Source organism: Oryzias latipes, chromosome 2 (genome assembly GCF_053564925.1).
Source record: "Oryzias latipes strain Hd-rR chromosome 2, Olatipes_Hd-rR_3.1".
NCBI lineage: Eukaryota > Metazoa > Chordata > Actinopteri > Beloniformes > Adrianichthyidae > Oryzias > Oryzias latipes.
Window position 1 is genome coordinate 30,975,759 of NC_136238.1, and position 13,958 is coordinate 30,989,716.

General features: G+C 42.9%; 2 protein-coding genes and 1 non-coding gene across 3 annotated transcripts in view; 2 read left to right on the plus strand and 1 right to left on the minus strand.

Annotated features, from left to right (window-relative positions):
• LOC144981346 (uncharacterized) overlaps positions 1-13,958 on the plus strand; it is a 676,107-nt gene that overhangs the window by 155,730 nt on the left and 506,419 nt on the right. The window lies entirely within an intron of this gene.
• The window catches only part of LOC144986685 (NACHT, LRR and PYD domains-containing protein 12-like), a 151,411-nt gene that overhangs the window by 25,510 nt on the left and 111,943 nt on the right, over positions 1-13,958 (minus strand). The gene's annotated exons all lie outside the window — the stretch shown is intronic.
• On the plus strand, positions 12,212-12,284 carry trnar-ucg (transfer RNA arginine (anticodon UCG)). Its single transcript has one exon. It is a non-coding gene; the product is annotated as a tRNA-Arg (tRNA).

Genomic DNA, 13,958 nt, shown 5'->3' on the forward strand with positions numbered 1-13,958 from the left:
CAAATCACCAATCAGGCAGGTTTGTTCTCTGAAAAAAACACTTTACTGAATGAAAAGTAAAATTTAAGATCTAATCAAAAGATGATTTGATGAAATGTTCTTTATATTTGGTGTCAGAGAACATTTTTGTATGATCATACTGCTGTCACTGCCTGATGGCTTTTATTCTGGAGAAGGTCTGTGTGAGATTGGTCACAATTCCACTCAGACCAGACATTCACTGGATCTGATGATGGAGGGACAGTTCCACCCAGACTTGGAGAGTTCTGCTCCAAGGACCACTGTGGATCAGACCCATTGATCCATTTTGTTCCTCTGCAGCATCCGGATCTGGAAACTCCAACGTCAGTCACTTCAACAGGAAACGGACGAGCTCAGTCAGAAAATAAGAGTGTCTGGGTTTTGACTGTTCCTCAACAAAGAAAACGAGAATTTTTGTTAAACTTCTGTAGAAGTAGAATCGGTCTGTCACAGTGCAGGCTGCAACACAGGAGTTCTGTCTTCCCAGTGCCTGCAGTCTGGTTTTATTTGTCGGCTGGGGTTTATAACATGAAAGTGGGTCATTCAATCAGGCAGAACACGAACAGCATGTCTTGTATAGTCAGCAATATTCAGGTCAGTGTTTTCTCACTGAAAGACAGAATTGAGACACCAAGTGGAGCGTAATTACACCAACTCATATCCGGTCTTTTGGAACCGACATACCCAGAGTAAACAAGTTCAGGCGGATTTCAGCCAGAGTTCAGGCTTAAGTCAGACTAGTTTAAACATGCTTCCTGGAATACCCCCCAGGGACCAGAGACTTCCTCTGTTTGCTGCGTTAACATGAATTGTGTGAATTGTGAACTTTTCAATTTTTTCAAATTTTCACATTTTTAATAGTTTTTTTCAAGTATTAAAAATATTCAAATATTTATTAAAAGATAAAGAAATAATAATAAAGATGAAATAAGAGGAATCCATCTTCTGAACAGTTTTACTACTCAAACACTTAACGACACATTAGATTCATTTCATTTAATGATTTTCAAATAAAGTCAAATAGAGTTTAATTTGTTGTTGAAAGGGAGTGTGAAGGAGGAAGAGTATATAATCCACCACTATTGTGTTTTTATATCTATAGTTTTGCATAGTTATTATAATCCAGTCCTTATCAGATCAAGTTCAGATTCTTTATCAAGTAACATAATAGACTGTTTATTGATTATCCTCAGAAATCCTTCTCACATTATTTCAGTAAACATTGATATGAAACACACTTTGTGAAACAAATTCCTATTGATCATCTTCAGAACACTGACAGTGTGGTGTTCATCTAGTTCTGTTTCCTGACTGACTCTGTGTTTTGCGGGTCAGCTGTCACTCCTCCTGGATGACCCCTCCCTTCCCTGTTTGGTCCTGGTGGAGGAGTGCACAGCTGACTGCACTTTGCAATCGTGTCTATCTAAGTTGATGTTACTCAGACCTCAGTGTCGATGTGTTCCTGTTAGGTCTGATGCTCAGCCGACACTGAGGTCTGTTTGTCCTTTGGACTTTTTGTCGTAGCTTAGTTGTTCCCTTTTTGCCTTTGGCAGTTTTCCCTCTCATGAGGAGTTTTTGTGTTTTCATGATCCCACCCTGTGGCGCTTTTTGTTAGTATTAAATCACTCCAAAGCGCATTCCTGATTCTCAGCCTGATTCCTCTCTGCACTTGGGTTTCTGTCCTTCCAGCTGTGACAAACATATCAACACATTAATACAGAAATCATTGCTACACATTGCTGATCAATAAAGTAAAGCTTATTACTTATAATCATTTAATATTTTTACATCATTTCAGTAAAGTGTGGCTCTCACTAACTTTTAAGTCAGTCAGAAACTAACTCAAACATCTATTTTATAGTTTATGGATGCAGATTCCTGTCCTAAAATAACAATTCAGAAAGCAGATAGAAATCCAAAACTATCCAAAGATAAGTGGACAACAGGTGGATGTAGACCTCAATGCTGATGTCCTTCAGAACAACAATGGTAGACCTGTAGTAGAATAAGAAAGTAGAGTTTTCTGACACATCCAGTAGATCTACATCTACAATAGACTAGTAGTTGTCTAAAGGATATCTTGTGCCCGGTAGAAAAAAACTAACACAGAAGAAAACAATGAACTATACACACTGGAAAACCTTACATACATGTTCATACTTTAACTTTTCTTTATGGTGTGTCACTCTGACATGAACTCACGTGTTGAACAGAAACTTCAACTTTGCATTACAATAAGGTCACTTTGTCCTCAGATCCAGTCAGACAGGTTTTCTCATTTCTGTTGACACAGCAGAGTGTTAAGACAAGAAACATCAACACACACACTGTGTGTTGCTGTGGTCATTGTTTTGATTGGTTTATTTAATGCCTTAAAATAATGGAATAATACAATTCTAACAACTACAAGTATGTCAAACTCAGTTCAAATATTAAGTCATACATTGATTAGAAAATAAAGGAAAATTAACGATAAAATGAGTGGAATCCATCTACTAAACATTGTTATGGCTATGACAAATAGAGGTATTTGCAGTAATATTTACAGTAAACGCACACGTCACATAAGGGTGCAATGAGTTTGATCCAGTCGTGGCTCCTAAGCACAACCCTTCACGCTATTGCCAATTTAATCATAAAGTCAGAAACCTCCTGGTTTTCTTGGAAAGACTAACCAGACAAAAAGTTGGAACATTGGATTGGATGTTTTTTTAATAAAGGGTTTAAAGGTTTTCTTCTAAATAAATGGACTTGATAGGAAAATAAAGTAAAAACAAATGAAAGGAAACTCCAAACACTTTTTTTGGTTCAGTTGTCACAAACACAACGTCTTTACTGATCCAAATGTGGGATTTCTGTTTTTCTTTGGACTTTTCTTTATTTCAGGCTTTTAGCTTTTGGAACTTTCTTTGTTTCTATGCTTTAACTTCCAAACAGGTTTATCTAAGACAATCTGATTGTTTTTCATTTGACTTTCTAGGAACTTTCTGTTTCATCTTTGAGGATTTGGACTTTTGAAAGACTTTTAGCTGCAGTTTCATCCTTTGAACCAGATGGATCTGAATCTAGAGTCAAAGATTCTAATGAAATCATGGATTCACAGACTTTTGATTGAATTTCTGTCTGGATCAGAAACCAACAGCAGACATTTCAAGCCGTCATCTGTTCCTAATGTTCATTCCCCGCCGTCATTGAAAGCTTTTGGAATAGTCCCTAAAGCCAGCGATCGGGCCGCTTTGGAGCATGAACTCATCACTCGGTGTCACGGTGGCAGAGAGATGACAGATCCCAAATCTGAGGCTGAAATGATCACGTCCTACCAGCTCCACTCTGGATTTGGGACCAAAAACCTTTGAAGATGTTGGAGCATTGTTGGAGAATAGACTGACAACATTTGTTTGGAAGAAAGATTGACCTTTGACCCCTCCCTCATGTGTTCCACATCCAGCTGCAGACACACCACTACAGCTCACATTCCACTTCTGATCCAGCAGTTAGAACCAGAGCCTGCATTTGTTTGGTCCTCCCTTTGACCTGGACAGTGGTTGCCATGGCGACCTGCACACTCACCAAGCTGGAACTTAGAAGCAGAAAAAGAGACCAAAATGATTGATAAAGCAGGTTTTCCAGGGAAATCCCACAAAGTGCTTTCCAAGCTAGAACTAAGAATATCCAGCATGCATTTGGAAAAACTCATTAGCTTCTTGTGGAAAACGATGAGTCATTGGAAAAGCATTCTATGAATGCTCAGAAAACTTCCTCTAAGGTTGTGGTTGTTTGGAGAAGTCCTCCTCTTCAAAGAAGTTCTCCTGACCATCTTCAAAGCCACTTTCTGCTTTTTCAAACGCTACTGTTCAACAAAAACTTGGTTTCTGCCACAAAACCAACCTTAGACACTGAAACAGAATGAATCCAATGCAGAAATGTGTTGACACCTTTAATTCAAAGCTTCAATCAGTTTGAATCTCATGAAGAACATTTCAAAAATCCACATTTGGATCAGGCGTCTTCATCAGAGCACAACTCATGTTTCCAGGACTGTGACTCACCAATAGATCCTCATTTCCTTTACACAATCTGTTTCCATCATTTGGATTTTTCATAAAAACTTGAGTTAGAAAAGAATTGTTGCCCCAAAATGTCCAGTTTGAATAGTCTACAGTTTGTTGTGTTTGGTTGCTAGGTAACAGGGTCTTTAATGTCTATGATGTCATGGTGGCTTTCAGAGTTGAACTCCTGAATATGACGGTAAACATTTGGATTGAACAAAAATGGGATTGAAGCTCATGCTAAATCCTGATCTCAATGCTGAAAAAACCTCCTCCTAGATTCTGGTTGTTTGGAGAAGTCCTCCTCTTCCAAGAATTCCTGAAAAAAGCCCTCACAACTCTAGAACCATCTAGAACTGTATTATGGGATGTTTTTCTGCTGAATCACTGGGATCCATCTTCATGTTATCATCAAAGTGATCGTGTCAGATGAAATCTTTCCTGTTTGAAGGAGTTTCATTCATGTCAAAATAGTATCACGGATCTCCCATCAGGCCTTGCAGATCCTGACTTTGATCGGAGCTGCAGTGAAGAGGACGGCGGTGTTTGTGGGAGTTGGAGCTGAAGATCGGAGCAGGAACCATGTCTTCAGAACCTCAGGAAGGTTCTGTCAGAGAACAACTTTCTGCTGCTGAAGGAACCATCGTCCAGAACGAGGAGGAGCTCTGTCGTCAGCGCAGACTGCTGGATAGCAGCTGGAACCCGCAGCTGCAGCTACACATAGTTGGTACGTTCACCTGCAGACAATAGATCCATGAACGTCTTTGTTTTCCTTGTCTAACATGGCATCTGGATCCAAACTTTGCCAAGTACACCTGGCAGCAGCCTGGGGAACACTCAACTTCACGGAATGCTGGAATGCTGCGGAATGCTAACCACGTTGAGCACGTCTTCTTCGCATTTTACAAGTTTCCATTTGCAAATTTGCCAGCTACCAGATTCATGAACGGACACCATGATTGCTGTCTTCTTCTATGAATTTTACAAGTTTCCATGTGCATTATTAGGGAGTTAATCAAATTAAGGCTCAAAAACGGTACTTTTTGCTTGACCTCACAAGTATGTGTGTCCGACTTTTATCCTTATACGCACTTGAAATACGTGCGGGTAATGGAGCACTGTGCATCTTGGCTGCATGCATTATGTGTGGCCAACGTGAATTTCCATCGGTTTTCTTTTTTGGACGTTAAATGAATTTAACTGCCTTTAGCATATGTACAATCGTGCTCTAAGAATTTCTTTATTTGTTGTAAATTTTGTGTATTTCAGCTCAGTTCACACACAACTCAAGGAGTGCATAGTCCCTGTTGGCTCTCCAGCAGCGGTTTTCTCTATCGCCGCTTGGGAACGCTCTCCTGACACCACAGCCTTTAAAGACATCCCTGTTACACACAACCGAGTTGGCTTCTCAACTATTACATGATGGACACAGGAGACATTTCAGTGTGGATGTGATCAAATCGCTGAGTAAAATCCTCATATTTATCTTAAGTAGTTGTTCAAAACCTTACAGTAAATTCTTGAGACAGTTGTCATTTGAAGATGGCTCATTTGCAAGTTAATTCTTGTCATGTCTTGAATTTAATTTGAATGAACCTTTACTGATACAATTCTTGTCATGTGACCACAGAACCAATCTGGAAGCTGTACCAGATGACCTGACCTGTAAAGTGAACTTCAGAGATGCTTATAAATACTCAACTCTTGAACACATGAGGTCTTTTTATTGAGTTATAAAGTAGGTATTTGGAAGACTAAGCCAACTTTCATTGTCTTTCAGTAGATGTAATGAAATTCTAGTCTTCACTTTAAAACTTATTTGAGATCCTTTCAAATAAACATTCAGGTAAGTCTCAGTTTTTGTTGTGTTATGTCCTTTTTTTCATTTTCAGTCTCCCTTTTTAATGATATGATCTGTCTGTTTAGTGCTAACAAAACAGAAGAACAGATCAAGATTGCGTGCGATGAGGGTAGACTCAGAAAACACTGCAGAGGCTGTCTGAAAGTGTCTTGGGATTCCCCCTGAAGTGGTCTTTGCTCAGACTGCTGCCCCTGTGACCTGATGTCTGAAGAAAATGTTCTGCTTGGTGGTTTTGGGAAAGAGGTGGAAGATGGCAGAGGGGTTTCTGTTCTTTTTGTAAGCTTTTCTGTTCCAGCAGTGCTTGGTATAGGTGCATATGTAATAACGGGGTAGTCTTGGGGGGGCAGCACAATTAGCTGATGTGGTGCTGGAGGTAGCTCCAAGGAGGAGATGGAGGTAGTCTTGGTAATGGTGGACGGCTGCTTGGCGGCGTGCATGTTCAGCGGCCTCTCCTGAAAGCGTATAAAGTCTTTCACCTTCTCTCCTGTGTGAGTTCTCATGTGTGTTTTGAGGTGAGATAACTAAAACTCTTCCTCTGATCTCTGTTCTGTGGGTCTGTCTCTTCATCTGTAGTTGATGTTGATTCTGTCTCTTCATCTGTAGTTGATGTTGATTCTTCATGTTGGTTTCCTTCTTCATCCTGACTATCAGTTACATTAAAGCTCTGCTGATTGTTTAGATCTGCTTCACTGTTCTCATCTTCCTCATAAGTAGGAATCTCCATTAAGGTATCAGTCTCCTGCTTCAGATCAAGCTGATCATCATGATTGATGAAAAGTTCCTCTGGTTCCTCTTTAAACTGTGGAGGTTCTGGTTCCTCCTGTTCCACTCTTAAATTCCTCTGCTGGTTGCAAAGATCCTCTTCATTTACATAATGCTGAGGGAAGATTGCAGAGACAAAAAGACAAAATAGGAGACCTGTTATATCTTTAAAGGTCTTTGTTTATTGTCAAGAAAATTCTAAATCCCTTTTTTTCAGAAGCCCTGGACTATAAATATACGACAGTTAAGACAGCTAAAGGTGATGTCAGTCTTTCAGTCTTCAGTGGGTCAAACACCTCAAAGAAACTCATAAGTCTTCAAAAAAGTTACCCACTATACCTTTTAATAAACACACACTGACACACACACACATCATTTACAGTAATGAGGTGGTGGTCATTGGTCTTTTGGTCCCTACCCCATCTTTTATGGGTGGGGTCAGACGCTTGGTGGTGGTGGTTGTGTCCTTTAGGCCAGGACACTAGACTAAATTTTTGCAATGGTGCACCTAACCTTTTATCATAGTTGCACCACCATGAAACTTTGGTGCACAGACTTTCTGAACCACATTGCATTGAACTCATTAGGTCTACATGGTCACTTTCCTTTTTAATAGCCGTCAGTTTTTGCAATAAGACTTCAAAACGACGACAGTATAGTCCTCTCTAACAAAAATAAAAGAAATACACATCCATGGATGTAGACATTGACCCAGATATAAATTTCTTTGATTTTGTGAAGAACCACTGAAGTTATTACACAGAGCAAGAATACACTAGAAACACAAATCCTAATCACGAACTGTCAATCATACATTTCAACAGCAGAAGCTTATATGCTAATCAACAAACTATTGAAGAATGCTTGTGTGGCAGCACGAGAAAACGGGTTGACAACGCCACCTGGGGCTGCTGAGCCCCAGGAAAAGATTTTGAAGTAAGGCAGGTGCGGGTCCTGCTCTAAACCAAGGCAGAGGCTGTGGTCTGTTTCAAAATATAATTTATTAGGATTCAGTTAAAAACAATGTTAAGAAACCTTTTAATAAAACAATCCTTGATAAAAGTCAGTTAAAAATGTTCTGGAGGAGGAGCTTACCGAGGTGGCTAAAAACAGCATAAAAACAATGCAAACACCCTTTTGTGAATCACTGCACACGTGAGGGAAACCACACAGCACACTGGGACCCACCACCAGACACAGCAGTCCACCACCTCGGCCTCCTACCTCCTGAAACAAGAATAAAATTGGCAATATCAATAAAAGACACACAATTAAAAATAAAGATTAAAAAGGTGATTAGTGTTCCGGGGCGCTGGTAAGCCGCCCAACCACCGCCGATCAGCTGGTGGGAGTCGTCCACAGTCAGGTGAGATGCCACAGCAACGACGTCTCCGTGAGCTGGGCGTTCGCTCCAACCGGTTTCGTCGTGGCGGGGGTGGGACCCGGACAGAAATCACAATAAAAGCGCAGCAGCAGCAGCAGCAGCAGCAGCAGCAGCAGCAGCAGCAGCAGCAGCAGCAGCAGCAGCAGCAGCAGCAGCAGCAGCAGCAGCAGCAGCAGCAGCAGCAGCAGCAGCAGCAGCAGCAGCAGCAGCAGCAGCAGCAGCAGCAGCAGCAGCAGCAGCAGCAGCAGCAGCAGCAGCAGCAGCAGCAGCAGCGGGCTCCACCAATCACCCAGTCAGTGGGGGATATCACCAGGAACCGGAGCGATGCGCTCCGTTCCCATTTCGCCTCCACCCCAGTCACAAGCCCACCGGCTGTACGACCTGGAGTGGTGACATCCACGGCACTGCACTTCCAGGTGCAGGAACCCAGGGAGGCAGTCTCAGGCAGGAAAGAGCAGAAGCCAGCTCCGTCCCGCTATATAGGTGGCCTGGTGCTAATTAGCAGCACCAGGACTGGAGTGCCTACACCTGGGAGCCCAATTAACTCATCCTGCTACACTTGCAACAATTTAACAAACCTTTCAAAATAATTTCAATATCAGAAACCTGGCTAAAGGCAGGAAAGGACTTACAATTCCAGCTTGAGAGCTATGACTTTGACTATGTGAACAGGAAAAATTAGCTCTTTATGGTGGCTTTTAATATACAAAACAGTCTTAAACACAAAGTTGTGGAGACAACGGAGTGTATTGATGATGTCATGGAATATATATCTGTAAGGATTAGTATGGAGAAACAGAGTAACATGATAGTCAGTTGCGTATATCGAGCCTCTGCATCAGACATGGAAACCTTCACTAGTGCTACTGAAAACATGTTTGCTAATATTTTCAAAAAGATAATATTTCTTTGTGTCGATTTGAAACAGATTTGATAAATCCAAACAATCACACCAAGACAGAAGATTTCACGCATACAGTGTACAGTTTAATCCTATTAATCAACAAACCCTGCAGAATAACAACAAACTGCGTGACCTTGATAGACCACACATTCACAAACTGAATCTTCGTTTTTGGATGCACATAAATAAATAAAATTAACCGCCTTTAGGATATGTACAATCGTGCTCTAAGAAATTTGTGGGTTTTTCTTTAATAACAGTTGTGTATTTCAGCTCAGCTCAGCACACACACAACTCAAGGAGTGCATAACCACTGTAGGCTCTCTAGCAGTAGTAGTCTCTCTCGCCGCTTGGGAACTCTTTCCGGACACCACAGCCGTTAAAGACACCCCGTGGTGGACAAGAGGGTCATGTGACAGGTCTCTGACTGTGGTTTCGGCTTATGGGCCGAACAGCAGTTTGGAGTACTGGCCTTGGTGTTTGTCGAAGGGGTACTGGATAGTGGCCAGACGGGGGACTCTGTTGTCCTCCTAGGGGACTTCAATGCCCACGTGGGCAATGACAGTGACACCTGGAGGAGTGTGATTGGTAGGAGTGCCCCCCCTGATCTGAACCAACAACTGAAATGATAAAAATCCTGTAATACCTGATCTGAAGTGATGATAAAAATGGACAAAAATCCTCAAGAAAGCATGAGGGGGTTGGTGGTCTGAACACAGTGACAGTTAAAACAAGCAGGTCTCCACAAAGAAAAGCATGAAGCTCAAAGGGCTTCTCTGTTTCTTTGATGAAGGTCACATACCTATGTTGTGTAGCTGCAGCTGTGGTTTCCAGATGACATCCAGCAGTCTGCGCTGACGACAGAGCTCCTGCTCGTACTGGACGATGGTTCCTTCACAGAGTCTGCAGATTTCTTCAGCAGCAGCAGCTAGTCGCTCGCTGATCAACTCTCTCAGAGACTGAAGGGAAGACATGGTTCCTGCTCCGATCTTCAGCTCCAACTCCCACAAACACCGCCGTCCTCTTCACTGCAGCTCCGATCGATCATCTGCTAGTCTCACAATCACAGAAAAAAGGTCCAAACAGAAACTTTTCTCCTGGTTGAAGATTTTCCTGAAAGTTCCTGTGATCCTGCAGGAGTCAGTTCTGCTCAGCCTGCAGACCAAACAGAAAAGACTCTGGAAGCTTCTGAAGCAGCTTCAGAACCTGAAGCTGGTTCTGAACATGAAGCCGGTCTTCAGGGACAGCAGGACTGATGAGTTATTGATCTTCTCAGATGGACTTCAGACCCCTTAGAGCTGAAACTCTCACTTTTCTCTAGGAATCAGCTTCTTGTTGACGACACACTGCTGCAGTCAGGGGAACACACAAGAAACACACACACAAAGACACACAAAGGGGGAGGAGCTTAGCTCAGGCATTGTAGTCATGGTTGAACTCTTCTGGGACTGATTTAAACACAGAAAGCGCTCGTGTTGTAATCAATAACATGATTGGTCAGCTTTAGCATCAATGGAAACATCACATGGTCTTTCATTAAAGTCCATTTAGATCATAGTTACAGAAATAAGAACTGATCAGAAGTCATGAATCAATGGATATTCAGAAACATTCAGAATATTTCACTAGTCTGATTGGAATCACTCTATTCAAGAAACAACCAGCAAGAAAATAGAGATTTTCTCTCATGACATCATTATTCATGTGAATTTATCAGCTGTAACCCATAATTCAGACAAATGGAGCCAGTAATTCCAGAATAATCCTCACATAGATGTTGTGTGTGGAGCCCGTTTTCCTTTAGATGATCCAGCTCTTGGTCCACTGAACCTCCAACCTTCTTCCATTTGTTCAGCTGCTGGACAGAACAAAGAAAAACAAACAGATGTTTTTGCTGAGTCAGGAAAATGCCTGTTGGAGCTCCAACATGATTGTTGACGGTGTTCCTCCTCTTTCTGCTCCGCTGACGTCCTCATTTTCAGTTTCCTGATCAGACAAACTAAACTCTTTTCCAGGTTTGAATCATCAGAAGAAGAAGAAACTTCCACCTTTGTGCCACATGCTCAGAGAATCCACTTCCAGAACAGCAGAGATTCCCGCCACATGTGACAGAGCATCCAGGTGATCTCCAACTACAGGACATCATCACCTGCCTGTGACAGTCACACCTCCATTCTAGATGCAGCCAATGACCTCTAGGCTGTTTGAGGCTCAGAACAACATGACAGCCAGGAAGACCATCCCTCCTCCTGACCACCAGCTGCTCTGTCTCACAATGGCTGCCATGAGGAAGACTCCATGAAGAGTTAACGCCCAGAGGTCTGCTGGACCAGACACCATTCCTGACAGAGTGATCAGAGTGCAGAGCAGCTGCTAGACGTCTGATGTCTGACAGGAAATCTTCTAGCAGATGTCAGCTCCATCCCATCAGACGTTAGCTGACAGACTGGCGGCCATGAGCTGGAACAGCAGTCAGAAACACAGTCAGAGGGTGGAGATGGGCTGCAGGTGAAGCAGGAGTCCCCGCCAGAAAAGACGCTCAGAACTCCTCCTCTTCTTCAGCTTTCTCAGGGATGAAGCAGAAAATGCTTTTTCCAGAAACATCCCTCCTGCCTCAACCCACTTGTGTCAAGTAGGAACTTCTGGAGCTGCTGGAGTCAGCTGGTTTCCATGGCAACAGCTGATGAAGGACAGCAGTTTATTTAAAGTCAGACTGGAACATTGATGTTTAAACTGAAACGACTGTTTCTGCTGTCAGAAGCTGCAGAAAGAAGAGACTCAGCGTTTTCCAGCAGCTTCTTCCTGCAGAAACATCAGCAGAAGAGAAGCAGCAGCCATGAAGGGACTGAGGACAGACGGACATCCAGCCAGAATCCAAGCAGCACCTTCATCCTGATGAAGCTCCGCCCTCTGACCTCCATCAGTCATCTCCAGGCTCCGCCCCCAGTCTGCAGCAGCTTCATCTGCTGCCTCCATCCTCTCTCTGTGAGTCTCTGCAGAGTTTTTCTGCAGCTGCTGGTTTTTCTGCAGCAGCAGCATCAGAGCCAGAGAGCCAAAGAAAGTGGAAAGTCTGAGAAGGAAGCAGCTCTGAAGCTCTGCAGCTGACGGTGCAGCTTCAGGACTCATGAGGAGGACCACACTGCAGCACCTCCTCCTCCTCCACCTTTCCTCTTCTGAATTTCCTCCTCTTCATCTTCCTCCACCTGCAGCTGGACCTGGCTGTTCTCACAGACTATGTGGCCTAATGGACAAGGTGTCTGACTTCGGATCAGAAGATTGAGGGTTCAAATCCCTTCATGGTTGGAGGCAGAACTTTTAGAGACTCCCACAGTGAGACACCTGCTGGCTGTTCTTTGTAACTGCATCTGCAGCTTCTAGAAACGTCTTTGTTTCTGTTTTCATCTTTTCAAACAGTTTGTTTTCTTCACATGAAGCCTAAAGAAATGTCCTCAGAATGATGGAAACAGTTTTTCTGCAGCTTGAAGCTGTTCTGGAAGATTTTCTTCTTTAGTGCAGAGAAATCTCTCTTTTGATGAGACGGAGGAACTGCAGCAACGTTTCCTGGAAATCCTCCACATTTCATTGAAACCATGTTGGAACTTTGTCCATGAGGTCACATGGTCTGGAAGAAGCCCCAGTTCCAGCTGACAGAAGTCTGGTTCTGATCCATCAGATCTCACTAGCAACAGAACCAAAGCTTCACGTGTTGCAGCAACAGTTTCCATGTTTGGGAGGATCTTCTGAAGAACAGCTCAGTTCCAGATCACATCATGATGTTTGATGTTTTCTTCATTCCAGGAAATCATCTGTGTCTCCTTTGATCTGTGCTGAGTCAGCACTTTGACTTCTTTTCAACTTTAGATCCATCATTCAGAATCAAGGATTTATTGATAAATATGATTTATTGACAGAAAATAAAGAGTAAATGTATTTATCATCCAGCAGTGATTGTGGTGTTTGTAAGTCTTTTATTTTGAAATTCCTCAAGGATGATCATCATGGTGGGATTTCTAGATCTGCATGAACTCATCCTGAATCCAAAAGACAATGGAGCATCAAAGAATCCAACCCATCTCTGCCAACATGGGGCTCTTACTTTGAAAAGCCTCAGACTTCCTGCAGGGAAACAGGCTTTCTGCTGCTGCACTGACAGATGTGCACGAGCTTGAAAGAGCTTCCTGACTGAGGAGCTGCAGACTTTCTCCTGCAGAGCAGCAGCTGACTTCAGCATCGCCATGGGAACACAGTCTGCTGCTGCTTCTGGAAACGTCTTCAAGGCTGTGGTGGGACTTGTTGGTCTGGAGGACAGATTCTCTGAGCAAATGCTGCTTCAGCTTCAAGCTTCAGCTCTTTTCTTCTGGCAGAGCTTAGAAGAAATGGAAACCTCCTTTGTTCTGACTGTTTGCTCCAAATCCCAGATTCAGGAATTCCTCCAAGAAGTTCAGCTCAGAGATCATCAGCAGAGAAAAGCCTGAAGTTCTGATGGAAAATGACAACAGAACATGATCAATATTATTGATCCACATGGAATCCAGAAGAAACTCTGAGGTGAAGACATGAAGACACAAGCTTCAGAGACACGAGGAGAAGTCAGAGTGGATTCATTCTGGACTTTCTTCTCACATCTTCTCTTCAGAACATCTTTGTCTTTGATCCTTCAAATCTTCTGAAATCTGATCATCCATGGATTGTTTTTGTGGGATCAGATCCAGAGTTGCTGAAAGTTCTGCTGCCCTCTGCTGGTCAAAGTGTCCAAACAGCAGAGAGGAGATTCTCTGGGATTCATTGGAGTCCAGATTCTCCTGGATGTGAACAGTCTCTGCTTCTGGAACAGAAGAGTCCTTCTCAGAGCAGCATTGAGGATCTGTTCTGTACGGCTGAGAGCGCTCCCTGCTGGTAGGAGACAGAACCACATCAGCTGCTTTTCTTTGGCCGTTCAGAAACAGTCTGGAGACTCTAAAAAACCTCCACTTCCTG